Genomic DNA, 14,301 nt, shown 5'->3' with positions numbered 1-14,301 from the left:
AACAGCTAGAAAAAGAACAAAATGCAGGTAAGCTTAGGAATCATATCTTAAATAGGAATTGTATCTCAAAAGGATGATACATGTCAAGATACAGCTGCAAAGCTTGGCATTTATTTAACACAGTTTATGTGTTTTCAATACAGAAAATAAAATATTTATTAATTTATGGAAAAATGGAGTGCTATATACAATGCAACTCAAGAGTCATTACCTTCTTGGAGGAAATCAACCTCCATATGCCAGTCAGATGTACATATTAAGCCAGGGAACCTTAAAGATCATGCTCAATCTTGTAATGCTGTCATCTGTTGAATTAGTCCATCATATCTTTTGCCAACTAAGTGAAAGTGGAACTTAAGAGCTGAAATACAAACAAAAGGAGAAAGCAGCATTAAGCCATGAACAATAGAAGGAATCCCCTCTAACAATACACAAAAAATGTCTCAAGCAGTAGATGCAAATTCCATAGGAAGGAAGGGAAATGTGGACTGGAGATGGTGTAATTTTATACATCAAGGAGACCAAGCTAGATATTCCCAAAAAGGGTAGCCACCTTCACAGAACCAATATGGGTAGCAATACCAAGGCTGAAAGTGTGATTCAATACTGGGGAAGTACTGTGATAACCCTGACCAATATGCCCACAATGATCTTCAGGTGGCTAATAAATCAAGAACGTCCCTAAAAGACGACCTTGCTGTAGTAACAGGAAACTTCAATTACCCTTCTAAAGACTGGATACATGCATGTTCCACTTATGACAAAGAGGTAGAATTTCTAGATCCCTAAATGTCTGTGTATAGGTGTAATGTGGGGTGTATGGGGTGTCAGCAGAAGAGTAGTACCTTTGTGGCTCCCAGAAGCTGTCAGCATGTGACACAGCCACAATGCTGAGAGGGGGCCCTGTAGAGGTCACTAGTGCAGCAAAAACAACGTGTGAGGCAGCAGTTTTAAGTTACCAGTCTCTGCAGCCGTAGCAGGTGTGGTGATTGTCCAGAAGTTTGACTTTACCCCTGGAGACACACTCCATTGTAAAAAAATGACTGTACCTAAAATAGTTGGTCATCGAATGAACCAGAGGGGCAACAAGCCTGGACTTTTACGTAGTGCTCAAGACTTGATGCAATATGTGTTGCCAAACCAACTGGCCACAGCAACTACACGGTGCTTTCAAATTCTATATATATGTAAGTTGACAATTGCCAAAAAAATCCAACAGTCACACCTGACTTCAAAAGAGGAAACTTCTTAAAAAAAGAGGATTGGTAAAAAGGAAGTTGAAAGGAAAAGTGAAGACCATCACATCTTTCCAGAGCACCTAGGGTTATTCAAGCTACAAGTAGCTAGAACGTATGTGGTACGGCAAACAAGGAAAGTCACCATCAAGGCCAAAGGGATGTCACCATAATTAATGAGCAGAGTCAAGGAAGCTCTTAAGAGGCAAGAAGACTTTCTTCATAAAATGGAAGCCCCCTTCAAATGAGGAGAACAAAAGGGAACATGAACTTTGACAAAAGAAATGCAAGCAGACAATAGTGATGCAAAAAATAATTCGAGGAGTATAGTAATAGCTAATGAGAACACTTTGCTCTTTCACTGTTTAAGTAAATCTATCTTAACAGGCTTAGTTCAGAATTCTAACTTTACTTTTATGAATTTGAACTGATGACCAGTGATCATAGACCGATCTCTCAGTTTTCAACCTAGTAATTAAAAGAGAAAAGTTATAGCTCAGTGGTCGAGCATCTTATTTGCATGCAGCAGGCCCCAGGTTCAATCACTAGCATCTCCAGGCAGAGCTATTAAAACTGCTGCCTAAAACCTCAGGGTGTAGACAATACTGAGCCGCCTTTTATTATGTCAAACTTTGGTCTATCTAGCTCTATTATCCACACTGACTGGCTGCAGCTCTTCTGCATTTTAGGCAGAGGTCTCCCCTAACCCTACCTGGAGATGCAGGAATTGAACCTGGGGCCTTCTATATGCAAATCAGGTGCTCTACTACTGAGCTATATCCCTTCCCCTTCAAATGCCAGTGCCTATGATCATTCATTTTAATCAATTTCAAATTCATAAGACTAAAGCTGGACTTCTAAACTAAGCCTGTTAGTTTGGACAAATTCACTGAAATAGTGACTGAATGAAGTGTTCTCATTCACTATTCCATCTTTAACATGTTAATTAAGACAGTTAATCTGTTTAGTCAGAATCTGCTTATCATGAACACTAAAGCACTAAACTTTTACCCACTATAGCGGGTAAAAGTAAGAACTCAAATACCAGTCCTTCTACTTGCACTTTTTAAAAACAACAGTTTTTATTTTAAAGAGAGACTAACAGAACTTCAATAAGGTTCTGGGGCTATGTATGATTAGCACATTTAGTCCTACAATTCCACAGTCCCCTCCACAAGCACCCTCTGACCTTTGTGCAACTCTCAGTGACTTTAACTGCACTGATGTGACCAACCAGTGCCTACAAAAATGTTTTACATTAGCAAATTCTGTGTCCACCAAGTGGAAATAAAGGTGGATTGTGGTAGAAGTTATACTATTGTCAGTCCTCCCCCACACTTTTACAATCAGCAGCATTCCAATCTGGGCACTGAAAGCACACTCTGAAGTTTTGGTTTCAAACCAAGAAACTAGCAAAAAGATCCCTCAGGCAGTATAGTTGTGGTTGCTGGTGAAATACTATGGGGAAATTCCACATTACTTCATATTGAACTCTTGGTGCAGTTCATTTGATCAGCAACAGCTCTCCTTTCATTAGACCTAAGCTTTTTAGATGTACTTCTGATGCCTATGTAGCTCTCAGGGCTTAATGTTAAAGCTCCCATGTCCACCTGTATAAAAAGGATCCCACTTCTGCAAGCTACTAAGCTGTGCTGTTATTCATTAAAAACTCTTCAGACACTGGTATCACCCAAGTCAGCCTCACAGGAGTTCCAGGCATAAGTAGTGAAATGCCAGTGACCACCTACAGGGTGAGTTGCATTGTAGTTGCCTTTTTCATTTTTTAAATTCAATACTCCTCCACTGAGAAATACTGTACAGTTCAATAAAGTATTTAAATATATCAGACTGCCCTTTGAACACAAGCTTCTTTAAAGAGATTACATTTAAGGCTACCCAGCTTATTCAACCTCCCCAAAAGGCAGGGTAGGGGAGGACGACGGAATATCCACATTCCCAATAAATTGTAATCCGAGGGGAAAGGGAAAGGAAAGTAGCAGCAGCAGCAGCAGCAGCAGCAGCAGCAGCACCACTGCAGCCTTTATAGGACAAAAGTTAGCTAGTCTCGCCCCAATTTGGAGTGGATGTGGAAAATTTCCCCCTCCCCTGGGAGTGAACTTCCTCGTAGTTTCGGCTGTGCGTGTGTTAGTGGGTCTTTCTAACGCTTTCGGTTTTACAGAAAGCCCCATTTCTGACAGAAAACGGTTCCATGTCACAACTTCTTAAAGGGGTCTTTAATAAAAATTACTATTTTTTTCAGATTCCACCCCCCACCCCACCCCAAGGCGGAGAATGTACCTTTGCTTTACAAGAAGGAAGTGCAAATAGAGACGCTCCGAAGCTGTATGAGAGAAAGGAGAGGGCGTTTTTCCAAAGTCCTTCCCTCAGAAAAAAAAGAAAAAAAACTTATTGGGGTGTGGAAGCGATCGAATATGGAGTTTCCACCCCCCTCACCCCACCCCGAGTTTCTCCTCGGACTTTGCCCCGCGGAGTGGATGAGGGTTTCAAAGTCTGTCCAGTATTGCCCCCCCCCGGGGCGGGGTGGGAAAGAGAATTTACCCGGCGGCTTCGGAGAACAAGGCGGGCCCCACGGCTGGTTGCTGGCCTCCCCCCTCTGGCGGCCCAGCCGGGGAGCTGAGGGGAGACAATGGCCACGATGACTTCACCCTCCAGCAATGCGAGGAGCAGCAGCAGCAGCAGCAGCAACGGCCGCCGCCGACTAATCCCCTCTGAGCGCCCGTGAGCGGCGGCCTGGGAGGGACCCCTCAGTGGAAGCCTCCCCCCCCCACCTTGAGGCGCCAGTTCGCTCGGGGAGCCACTCCCGCCCGCCCGTCTCCCTGACGGGCGGCTTCTTCGGGGACCCCTCCGCCCCCCCCCCCCGCGACCAACTGCCGACACCTCGAGCCCTCACGGCAGAGGCCCTCGGAACGTCAACGGACGCCCGCCTGTCCCTTGCCTTCCCCAATACCTTTTTAACTCCGCCGAGGCGGCAGCAGCAGCAGCAGTCTCCACCCGACTGGGCCCGGCCCGGCCCCGCGCAGGAAGTGCCTGTGAGGAGGAAAAAGAAAGCGGAGCGTGTGAGGGAGGCGGGCGGGCGGACGGGCGGGGGAGGCGCAAGGCGAAGCGAAGCTACCAGGCCCCAGGCAGGGCTCGGGTTGGGCTTTGCCCAGCCGGGAGGAGGCTTCTTTCCGCCTCTCTTTCTCCCCCTGCTGAGATCACAGACGAGGCGGGGCCGCCGAGCGGTTGAACCCGGTGTCCGTCCCGCGGGGGAGGAGGGAAGTCTCGTGGATGTGGGGGGAGAAAGGGGCAGGAGGAGGCGGCATTTTTATCCCCGCGCCTTGGAGGGCGGAAGCTGCTCCCAGTTTCTTTACCTCGCCGACACCTGAGAGGTAGCAGCCGCGCTCTTCTGCCAGGGGATTAAGCTCACCTGACGCTCGCACACCCGGAGTCTCAAGGACTAGGGCTGCAAGCTCCTCCACGTATCTGCGAGTAAGCTCCATTGAATTCAGTGGGGTTTACTTCTGAGTAGGATTGCTCTACAAGAGGGTTTATTGCGGCGTGTGGCCCACCCACCCCCTTTTTTTGGCACTGGAACCCACTCCTATCACAGTCTTTTAGCCTTGACGGTAGGTGCCCCCCAATTATTTTTAGTTATTTACATAGTAATACCTGTTCTTTATTTAGGCTTTATTTATTGCCTCCGGCATTATGTCAGCTGAAAATTAGTGCACTTTTAAAAACATGGGGAGGGGGGAGTGCTCTCCTAAACATGTTTATGCAGAGTTAGATGTCTTCTCCTAATAAGTGTGCTTAGGCATCCAAGGGAAAAGCTGGATTTTTGCTTGGTATGCAACTTTTATAGTATTCCTGGGGAAGGAGGATTTAGCAATCTAATCCAATGTAAAACAACCTAGTAAAGTATAAAATGCCCTATAATACATTGAACTGGAAGAATAAAAGAAAACTTATCTTACTGAAGAATGATGTGTAGTTTCTTTTAGAAACTTTATACTGTAGGGTTTGTTAACTATTTTCTAGTAAAAAAGTTGAATTGGACATTTTCACAAAGCTTAAACTTTGGTCTTTAAACATCTAAAAAGAAATACCGTAGGCGCTTCCCTACTCCACTGGTTTATACCCAGATTATAGTGTGTTCCAGGACGCAGATAGGTGTTCCTATGTTTCAATACAGCTCCACAAAGAAAAAGATAACATGCCAGGGAGAAAGCTGAACTGAGGCATTCTCCACACAAGGGAGTTTTGTTTTAAAGAAGAACATTCAAGCAAGTCAACTTCTACCTGTTTTTCCCAGCAAGTACTAGTCACTGGATTCTACTGGATGGATTTTACTGGACCTTACAACTTTTGGAAAATGCCCTTCAGTTTTCTTGAATGGTGTTCCATGGTTGCTATGGGGAAACTGGAAATGCTGGTATGCATGTGTTGTTGTGTCCAACCTTTCAGCAAAGACATATAGTTTGAAATACTGTATATGTCTCTTTTCTTTCTCACTCACGCAACTACAATTAGTTACTCTCCTCTCTGCAAGGCTGAGTGTCGATGTGGGTGAGACAACAGAAAACCCAGTAGTTCCATCATCCATAAACCACCTCCTCACACCCACATTTTCTCAGAAGTGCACTTTAATTAGTTTTTAAACCAGGAGTAAGTGTATTTATTATTGGTCTCCACACTCATAATTTATGAGTAAATCTCAGAATAATTTTCTTTTATACTTCCAAACAGGCCATACTACTTCACACCCACACTGAAAGTGTCTCAAAAATATTTTGTAAAGTTGTTCCACTTGTTGATTTTAGTTCACACACATTGTGTTTCCTCAGTAAATGCATGATGGAGAATTTCCATTATAAATTAAAGTCAACTTCCAGTAGAGAAGACTAAATATTAAAATTACACACATACCCAACTATATTATTTATGAACAGCTAATCCTAACTGACTCTTTGCACACATCCTTGTAAGGTGTGTGAAGCTTCCCCAGTGAAGCTGGACTCTTGGTAAACTTGGTAAACCAGCCTGTGTTCATTGCTTTTTGTATTTCCTGCATGCGCACAATGACACCATACAGTGACCCTGTTTAATACATGTTCAAATCTTAATGCTTTTGTTCTTTGACAACTGCCTTTCCATAATTTACTCCTATAGGAAAAGCTACATTTATACTGTATGCCTATGCATTTCTAAGTAACATATAGAGTGATATGTGACTGGTAATGCATAACTTTAATAATAACTGGTTGAGAGCAACAGGAAATAATGTAATCACTGTATCATTGAATTAGTCATATTTCTTAGAACTACCCTTTGAATTAAATTTACTTTCCTTTGTTACATGTGGCATTAACCATATGTTCATACCGAAAACTGTATGACCCTCCACAGGCCTTCAGTTGTTCCTTATCAATCAATACACCAGAAGTAAGTTTGCATATATGGAATGCAGCAACTGTGTAATGAAAACACAGGCTGTATAGCCATGCCGTATGTATAACTGTGCAGTCAGATTTATATTTTTCTTGTATCATATCGACTTTTTAAGGATTACAACAGTAATTCAAAGTAGTTAAATTACTTTTGGACCTCATGTTCACCGATAAGTAAAAGTACAGAAGAAAAATTGATACTTGAATAAAGCAATATTGTTATGTACTTGTTGACCTGCTAATTGGATTTTTATTACATTTAATTTATTTCATAACATTTATACACTGCTTGATTGTAAAAAACCTCAGAGTGGTTTACGAAGAGATAAAACAAAAAAACAGAGAAAAATTCACAACTATACATGCCAAAACACAATTTTCCTTAGTTTTCATGCCACACCTTTTGCTTCACAAATAACTGTATCATGCTTCAAAATGTAGCTTGAAAGTTTGTTCATCTAAGTTTTTTCTTGGGCATGATGAAGTACAGAAACAGATCACCAGCAAGGACCAAGGTTGATGAAATATTTTTCCTCCAAGGGAGAACACTCCATTGAAGGAACAGGCCTCATACTGAGTCAGACTACTGGTCCATCAAGGTCAGTATTGTCTACTCTGACTGGCAGTTGCTCTCCAGAATTTCAGATGGTACTGCTCCCAACACTAGCATGGGGACTCAACCTGAAACGAATTGTGTGCAAAAGATTCACTTTGTCACTGGACCATTGCCTTTCTGTTACCTTTTACTAGCTAGTAGTAAGACTAGTATGAACTGCTTGCTATGAAAGCAAAAACTAGAACTAATGTAGAGGAACTGTTGGTCTAATGCAGGGGTAGGCAACCTAAGGCCCAGGGGCCAGATGCAGCCCAATCGCCTTCTCAATCTGGCCCGCGGACGGTCCAGGAATCAGCATGTTTTTACATGAGTAGAATGTGTCTTTATTTAAAATGCATCTCTGGGTTATTTGTGGGACCTGCCTGGTGTTTTTACATGAGTAGAATATGTGCTTTTATTTAAAATGCATCTCTGGGTTATTTGTGGGGCATAGGAATTTGTTCATTCCCCCCCCCCCAAAATAGTGCAGCCCACCAAATGGTCTGAGGGACGGTGAACCGGCCCACAGCTGAAAAAGGTTGCTGACTCCTGGTCTAATGGTACCAAACATGGAAATCCTGGCACTGTTAAGGGCTTGTGCTGGTTTTATAACCACTGAAGTTAGAATGGGCTCTGCTTATTGTCTCAACTTTTAACAATTGTTAACAACAAACTGCTAATTTCAGACACACACAAATCTATAAGCTATATGTTTTTTTCACCCGCTGTTTCAGCTTTGTCATTCAGCTCCACAAATTTGTGTTGTAGCAAGCGCAAGCAGAAAAATAAGTAACTCAGAAGAATTCAGATATTTCTTCTATTAATAAATGTATTTTTTTTAAAAAGAATTCAGATAGTTCATTACCAGAGATTTCATCCTTCTGGCTGCTTTTTACCCCTATAGATGAAAGCTCCTAAAAAGAATGATTTCTAGATTAACTCAACTTACTAAAGATATAAAAGGCAGAAATCTTGAAGAATATAAGGAACTTATTAATAATCCAACAAAGGCAATGGAACTTGCTTGATATTCCCATGAATTGTGAAGCCAGATTTAGACCTGAACTGTGCTGTTGTAAAGAGAGAAATGAAATTTAAATTGCCAGGGTTTGCTGTGCACAAACTTGGATTTGTATTCCCAATTTACCCACAATTGCATTAAAGTTGGTTTCAGCTGCTATGGTGATTCTTCATCTGAAAACTTTCCAAAATGAAATGTAATAATAGCCTAAGTTGGTGAGCTAAATATTGTCAAATTATTGTTTTGGCTGAGTGATGCCCTTTAGAGCAGATTTTTCTGGTCGCTTCTCTATAAAACAGGGGTGGAGAACTTCTGGCTTGCAAACAAATCCTGGCCCACCAGGAGGTATGATTTGGCCCATGAAGCCACGTTCCCCATAGAGTATAAAAGGTGCCAATTTCCTGATCCAGCTTCTACACACGAGTTAAAACATTTCTACACAAGAGTTAAAACAACTTTGCATCAAAAACAATCAGCTGAAACTATTAGTATCTCCCCTTTGTTCAGTTTGGAACTTTGAACTTCATTGGAAAATACATTTTTGAAGCTTTCTAAAAATGGTGATGTAAAAATGAGAGAGATGAAGGAGGAGACTGGCACTCAAGGATAATTTATGCCATCTGCTTATTGCAGTCTGTCAGAGGTTGCCAAGAGAGGTTGCCATGAGAGTTTGCTGTGCTTAATGGCATGGCTGAATCGCCTACCCTGGGATGCCCAGTCTTTCTGACCTGAAATGTTCAAAAAAATTGGGTCAACATATAAAGACTATAATGAGATGGAGTTTGAAGTAGGTTTTGTCTAGATCATTTCTTTTCTGTAGTTCACATTGCTTGTTTCCAACTGCCCCATCGGGTCCAGGGTCTAGTAGTAAGTTGTCTGTTCTGTTCCTTTTAAATGCACTTTAAACAAATTTTGTTGCAAGGAAATGCCAAAACAATCCTGCTGGCAGAAGAGAGTAAGGACTTATTCTTCTTCCTTTTAAGCACAAAAGGAGAAGTACAGAACTGTCACTAAAGGTAACGGTAAGTTTGGCAACAGGGCTGTAATTAAGAGAGCAAAGAACAATACAAGTTCTGTGGTGGTGGGGATTCTGTAGGAAGGAGCCTTGAGGGTGGTGACTGCTTTGACTCCTCTACAACAGCTCTTGCTGTGAACAACATGGATTAGTGCTCTTGGGCTCTGTCTGCGCCCGCTTAAAAATGCTGGAAGGAATTGTTAAATACTGGCCGAATGCCAGCGCTCAGCCAACCTTCATAAGCTGCACCAAATCATGAGACAATTGTGTGTCGGCTATGTGCTGATGTACAGCTAAGCCAAGATGTCTAGATTCCAGCCTGATGTGATTAAGAATGCCGTCATGCCACTGGGGCCCAGTTAATTTATTTTGTGATGCAGTAGCTAACAAGAAGATGCCTTCCCATGGCCAGGCTCCTACATCACTGATAAAATGTGAAAGCACTAATCATGTGGATTGTCTGCGTCATGTGGTTACTCCTATGCCAGCTTCAGGACACCCCCCCCCCCCCCCCGTTTTGGGTCGTAATCCTGATCCTAGCACATGATTCACATTTACAGAATTTTACACCTATTTGCTACTAGCCTGTTTCTCACTTGGAGATTCTTGGACCTCAAATGAGTGAGAAAATCAGCTGTGCCGGGGAATACAAAACACGTTTGTTTATCATCTGTTATTTCAAACATTTTAGAAATGTGCAGTATTATGCAATTGTCTATTATCAACATCTTTGAGAGGCATTTTATGTTAGCCCTACTCAGAGTAGATCAACTTGTGGTTTCAATAACTCTAGCATTGCTGTTTCCCCCCAGAGTTCCTAAGCCTGCAGTACTCTATGGATCTGTTGGGCAAGACAAGGGTGGGGAATTCCTGACTGCTGGTCAAAGCTGGCCTGCCAGGCCTCACTAATCTGGACTGCCAGCTATGAGCACCCACAGGATCTCCCCCCCCCCATGTGTGGGGGATATATTGCAAATAGATAAATATCCAGACATCCAGACATTAATAATAAGCACCAGAGAGCAGTGTATCTGGTGAATGGGCAGTGCCAAGGCCTGGCTAAACATGGCCTTTGAGAAACTTGTATTCCAGATCTACCCTTACATAGTTTCTTAGTAGGTAGACCTGCTGCTCATCTATGCATAGCTCTGGCATCTAGACATCTTTCCAATCACAACTGAAACCCTCAGTTGTTTTCCGTGGGGTGGCAATCACTTCTCCACCAGCACAAAAAGCTTAAAAACAAACCAGGAAGTTCCTTCTCTAGAGTCTGGGTGTTCCACTCTAGCCTTTTCTTTGTCTAATTAGCTGCTTTCCTAAATGTCAGCCATTCCTCAGACTTCACTCATTGACTAAAAATGCAGACAGGCAGGTATAGCCTAGTTTTCCCCAAAACAAATTTGGTGAATAGTACCTGCACAATGTGTGTCTCATAACTTGCATTCTACAAGGGCTAGAGACTTGGGTTGGGGTTTTTCCTCCAAATAAAAGCTGAGAATTAGGGAGGGGGTGTGTCTCATCTGGAGAGTGTGTGTGTGTTTGCGCACGCAACTGTTCCTCCTTCTCACTTTACATGTATGCTGCCAGCCTCTTCATAAGCACCATCTCCTCTGCTGCTCTGCTTCTCCTGCTTTTCAGCTGAGAACAGTCCTATGGAAGGAGTGGAGTTTGGTGGTGAGGACCATCTCTTCCATCATCACCAGCCAAGGATGGTGGCCCATGTAGTTCAGCTTGTTCTCACAGTGGCCAGCCAGATGCCTGGGAAAACCCACAAGAAGAATCTGAGCACAAGAGCCCTCTCCCCTCCTGTGGTTTCCAGCAACTGAATTTTCTTAGCATTACTGGAAAGGCAGCCGGAAAGGTAGAGCATAGCCATCATAGCTAGTAGCCACTGATAGCTCTCTCATCCATGGATTTGTTTAATCCTCCTTTGAAGCCTTCTAAGTTGGTGGCAATCACTGCTTCCTGTGGGCTTCTTGTTGCAGTTTCCTCTTTGTGCACTAGAACAGCATTCTCATTTCTCAGCATGCTGCAGAGAGAGAGAGAGAGAAAATATGTGAAAGGAAAGAGCATGTGGTTCTCTGGCGCATCCCTGGTTATGTCACTGCAGTATGCACTGGGGTCAGGACAGCACCAGTGGAGGATGCCTCTGTAGCATACTATTTGTTCGAGTTAGTATAAGCCAGAAGAAGATGAGAGTGAGAGTTTCCAAGGCCACGTTGTTATTGCATAAGCATATCTCATATTGGCACCTGCCACCAGGGTAGGAGACTTCCTGGAAGCCCCATACAAGCTGCTCTTGAGCTTCTTGAAAGAGATCGAGAAATGCTCTGTATTAAAAACAACCCCCGTGATCAATAAATGATAAGGCCAGCAGGAGCAGGACCTTGGCTCAGATGCCTCTGCTCCAAATGGCTCCATTGCTGAGTGCTTCGCTGTATCGAATAACATCTTGTAAGAAATAAGGCAACTAGAATAAAAAGTACTCCCTAATAGCAATGCAGTATTATAATGTGCAGGTGCACCCCGCCCCCGCTCACACCGCCACATAAAGATGTGCGGTATGGATTGCGCATGTGCGGCATTCTGTATGGAGTGCGCATGCACTGGATGCCGCACATGCACAGTCTGTACGGGCTGCGCCGCCCTGGGTACAGGAGAGGGTTCCTCTGCCACTGCTCACATCATCCTTGACCAATGGCCCTGTTGGCTTAGTTGAGTTGATGGGAGGTGTAATCCAGCAGCAGGTGGAGAGTTACAGGCTCCCCACCCTGACTCCCAACATATATAACGTAGTTCTACTCATCTCATGTCATGGTGGGTGGCAACTTCATAGAGGACCATTGTGGGAACACCCTCTTTGAGCAAGTGCATCAGGCATCAGAGAAGTGAGATTGCAGGTAGATGTGCATACATACCAGGGTAGCTTTATAAGGTATATGTCTATCAAGACATACAAGGTGTATTTATATCCTATTAGTGCTCCAAGGAACTCAAAGTGTTTTGCATACTGTTTATTTATTTAATTTATTTCTACCCAACTGTTCAGGCAGCTCACAAAAAAATGTTAGAAGACAACGGACGAACATACTAGAAAAAACTTTATCATATATATATGTGCTTAGCAGGATCAACCATTCTTTCAGGTCCACTTAAAGCCTGAAAAAGAGGGAGCTAAGCAGAATTCTGAAGGGATGGAATTCCACAAGTGTGGGGGCCACCACTGAAAAAGGCCCTGTTCCTGGTAACTGCTAAGCTGATCACTTTATCAGAGGCGCACAACAGACAGCAGGGCACTCTTAAGACCAATCTGAGGACCTGGGCAGATTCATATGGGTGTAGGGAAACGTTCAAATAACGTGGTTCCCAAACATTCAGGGTTTTAAAGGTTAGTTACTAGTACTTTAAACTAAGCCCAGAAATGAATGGGCGACCAATGCAGCTGATGCAAAATTGGGGTGATATAATCAAGCAGGCTTGTATTTTGCATCAGCTCAAGTTTGCAGACTGTCTTTTAAGGCAGCACCACATAGAGATTATGACAGTAATGTAGGCTGGGTATTTAAGAGAGTGTGTATAAGAAAGAAGCCCATTTTTCGCAGATAGTGGTCCTTGGAGTGCTCTTAGTTGGGCAGCCCTCTTCAAAATCTTTACTGAACTCCCCACCCCCAATGCACAGCAAAGGGGCTGGTAAATTAGATGCTAACACCCACTATCAGTTCTTGCAAAGCACATGCAGGTGGAAGCAGAATGTATCCCATATTTAGAGCAGAAACACGGGCCTGTCTTCTCCTTCATTACTGGTGAGGATGAGACACCTTTTACACGTGTTTCAAGGCCATTTACAAATACACTATCAAAACAGATAATATAGTTTTTAAAACAGTGCAGATGCAACAACTAAAGATAGGTCTTTACAAAAATAACACCCAAGGCCATTTCATCCAGCTTGGAAAGTGTGTCCAAACAAAAAGGCCTTCAGTCATTCTCAGAAAGGACAAATAGTGAGTGTCTGTCGTATCTCAACAGGGACGCTGTTTCGCAAAATGGGGCCAGCCACTCTGAAAGCCCTGCTCCAAGTTACTGTAGAACAGTGGAGAGAAAGAGAGAAGATGACTTCTGGAGAGCGTTGACCTGGAAAAGTAATGCAAGAAGAGTATCACCCGGGTATAATAACCGCTGGTGGTTGCATCAGAGCCTCTCTCTTTAAACAAATGCTCCCCATGCCAGCAGCTTCCAAGCAGAGTGCTTGAAATAATAGCCACATGGGGCACGTCACTAGATTTTCCGAGTTCTTTGTGCATAGCGAGAAGAAATATGCATTTGCTCAAAGCTTCCCCTCTATTAATTGCTGTGTGAACTTCCTCTATAAAAATCACCCGGGTCTCAACAGTAAAATGTTCCAAAAATAAATACAACAAACCATGTTCACATTACAGGTCTAATTTAAATGTAAAAGCAAGCCAAACGTCCAATAACAACAGCAAACAGAAAAAGCACTCAGCAACCACAGAAAACAGCAGAAATGCATTTCTAAAGGAGACGCAGATGGCAGAATGGACACTCTTTCAACCACCTGGGAGCATTTACCTCTCTTGAAGGAGTTAACATACTCGAAAACCATGTTGGTTATATATGACACAGGTCCGAATAATCTGCTTATCACAGATGTTTTCATGGATTTCCCCCCTCTCTCTTTCTAATGTCGAGGGAGCTGAAGCACTGAAATTCTGATAATCCTCACTGTACCTGCTGCTGCTGATCCTTCGTGGGGAGGTTATCACTCCACAGATTAGAGTCTTTTTGAAATGCTATTTCAGTAGGCTGCTGCATTCTCCTACAATTATTTCAAAGTTCACTAGATTCTCTCTCAATGAATAAATGATACCGTTGCTCTTGTATAGATGCTTACAGCGGCAAAAAAAGCGGGGGCACCTGGGAAGGTCAGCAATTCTGTAACACACAGTGTGTGTTGTAGTATCTGGCGG

The 14,301-nt window shown here is 43.2% G+C and overlaps 1 protein-coding gene and 1 long non-coding RNA gene across 11 annotated transcripts in view; one reads left to right on the top strand and one right to left on the bottom strand.

Annotated features, from left to right (window-relative positions):
- The window catches only part of RNF19A (ring finger protein 19A, RBR E3 ubiquitin protein ligase), a 53,338-nt gene extending 48,994 nt beyond the window's left edge, over nt 1-4,344 (bottom strand). For 3 of the 10 annotated variants that reach the window (XR_013988744.1, XM_081014015.1, XM_081014007.1), the window contains exons 1-3: nt 4,204-4,334; nt 3,534-3,618; nt 212-361 (exon numbers count right to left, since the gene is read on the bottom strand). The gene's annotated coding sequence lies outside the window, so the exon portion shown is untranslated. Of the gene's footprint in view, nt 1-211; nt 362-3,533; nt 3,619-3,794; nt 4,077-4,203 lie in introns of those variants that run through there. The other 7 variants (XM_081014010.1, XM_081014012.1, XM_081014008.1 and 4 more) reach the window with 7 other exon arrangements.
- Nucleotides 4,345-5,264: 920 nt separating this feature from the next.
- Nucleotides 5,265-14,214, top strand: LOC308481547. The gene is made up of 2 exons (XR_013988745.1): nt 5,265-11,174; nt 13,343-14,214. It is a non-coding gene; the product is annotated as an uncharacterized lncRNA (long non-coding RNA).
- The last annotated feature ends 87 nt before the right edge of the window (nt 14,215-14,301 follow it).

Source organism: Podarcis pityusensis (assembly GCF_964106645.2).
Source record: "Podarcis pityusensis genome assembly, chromosome: 7".
Lineage (NCBI taxonomy): Eukaryota > Metazoa > Chordata > Lepidosauria > Squamata > Lacertidae > Podarcis > Podarcis pityusensis.
Note: the sequence above shows the minus strand (reverse complement) of the source record. Positions and strands in the feature narration are given on the sequence as shown.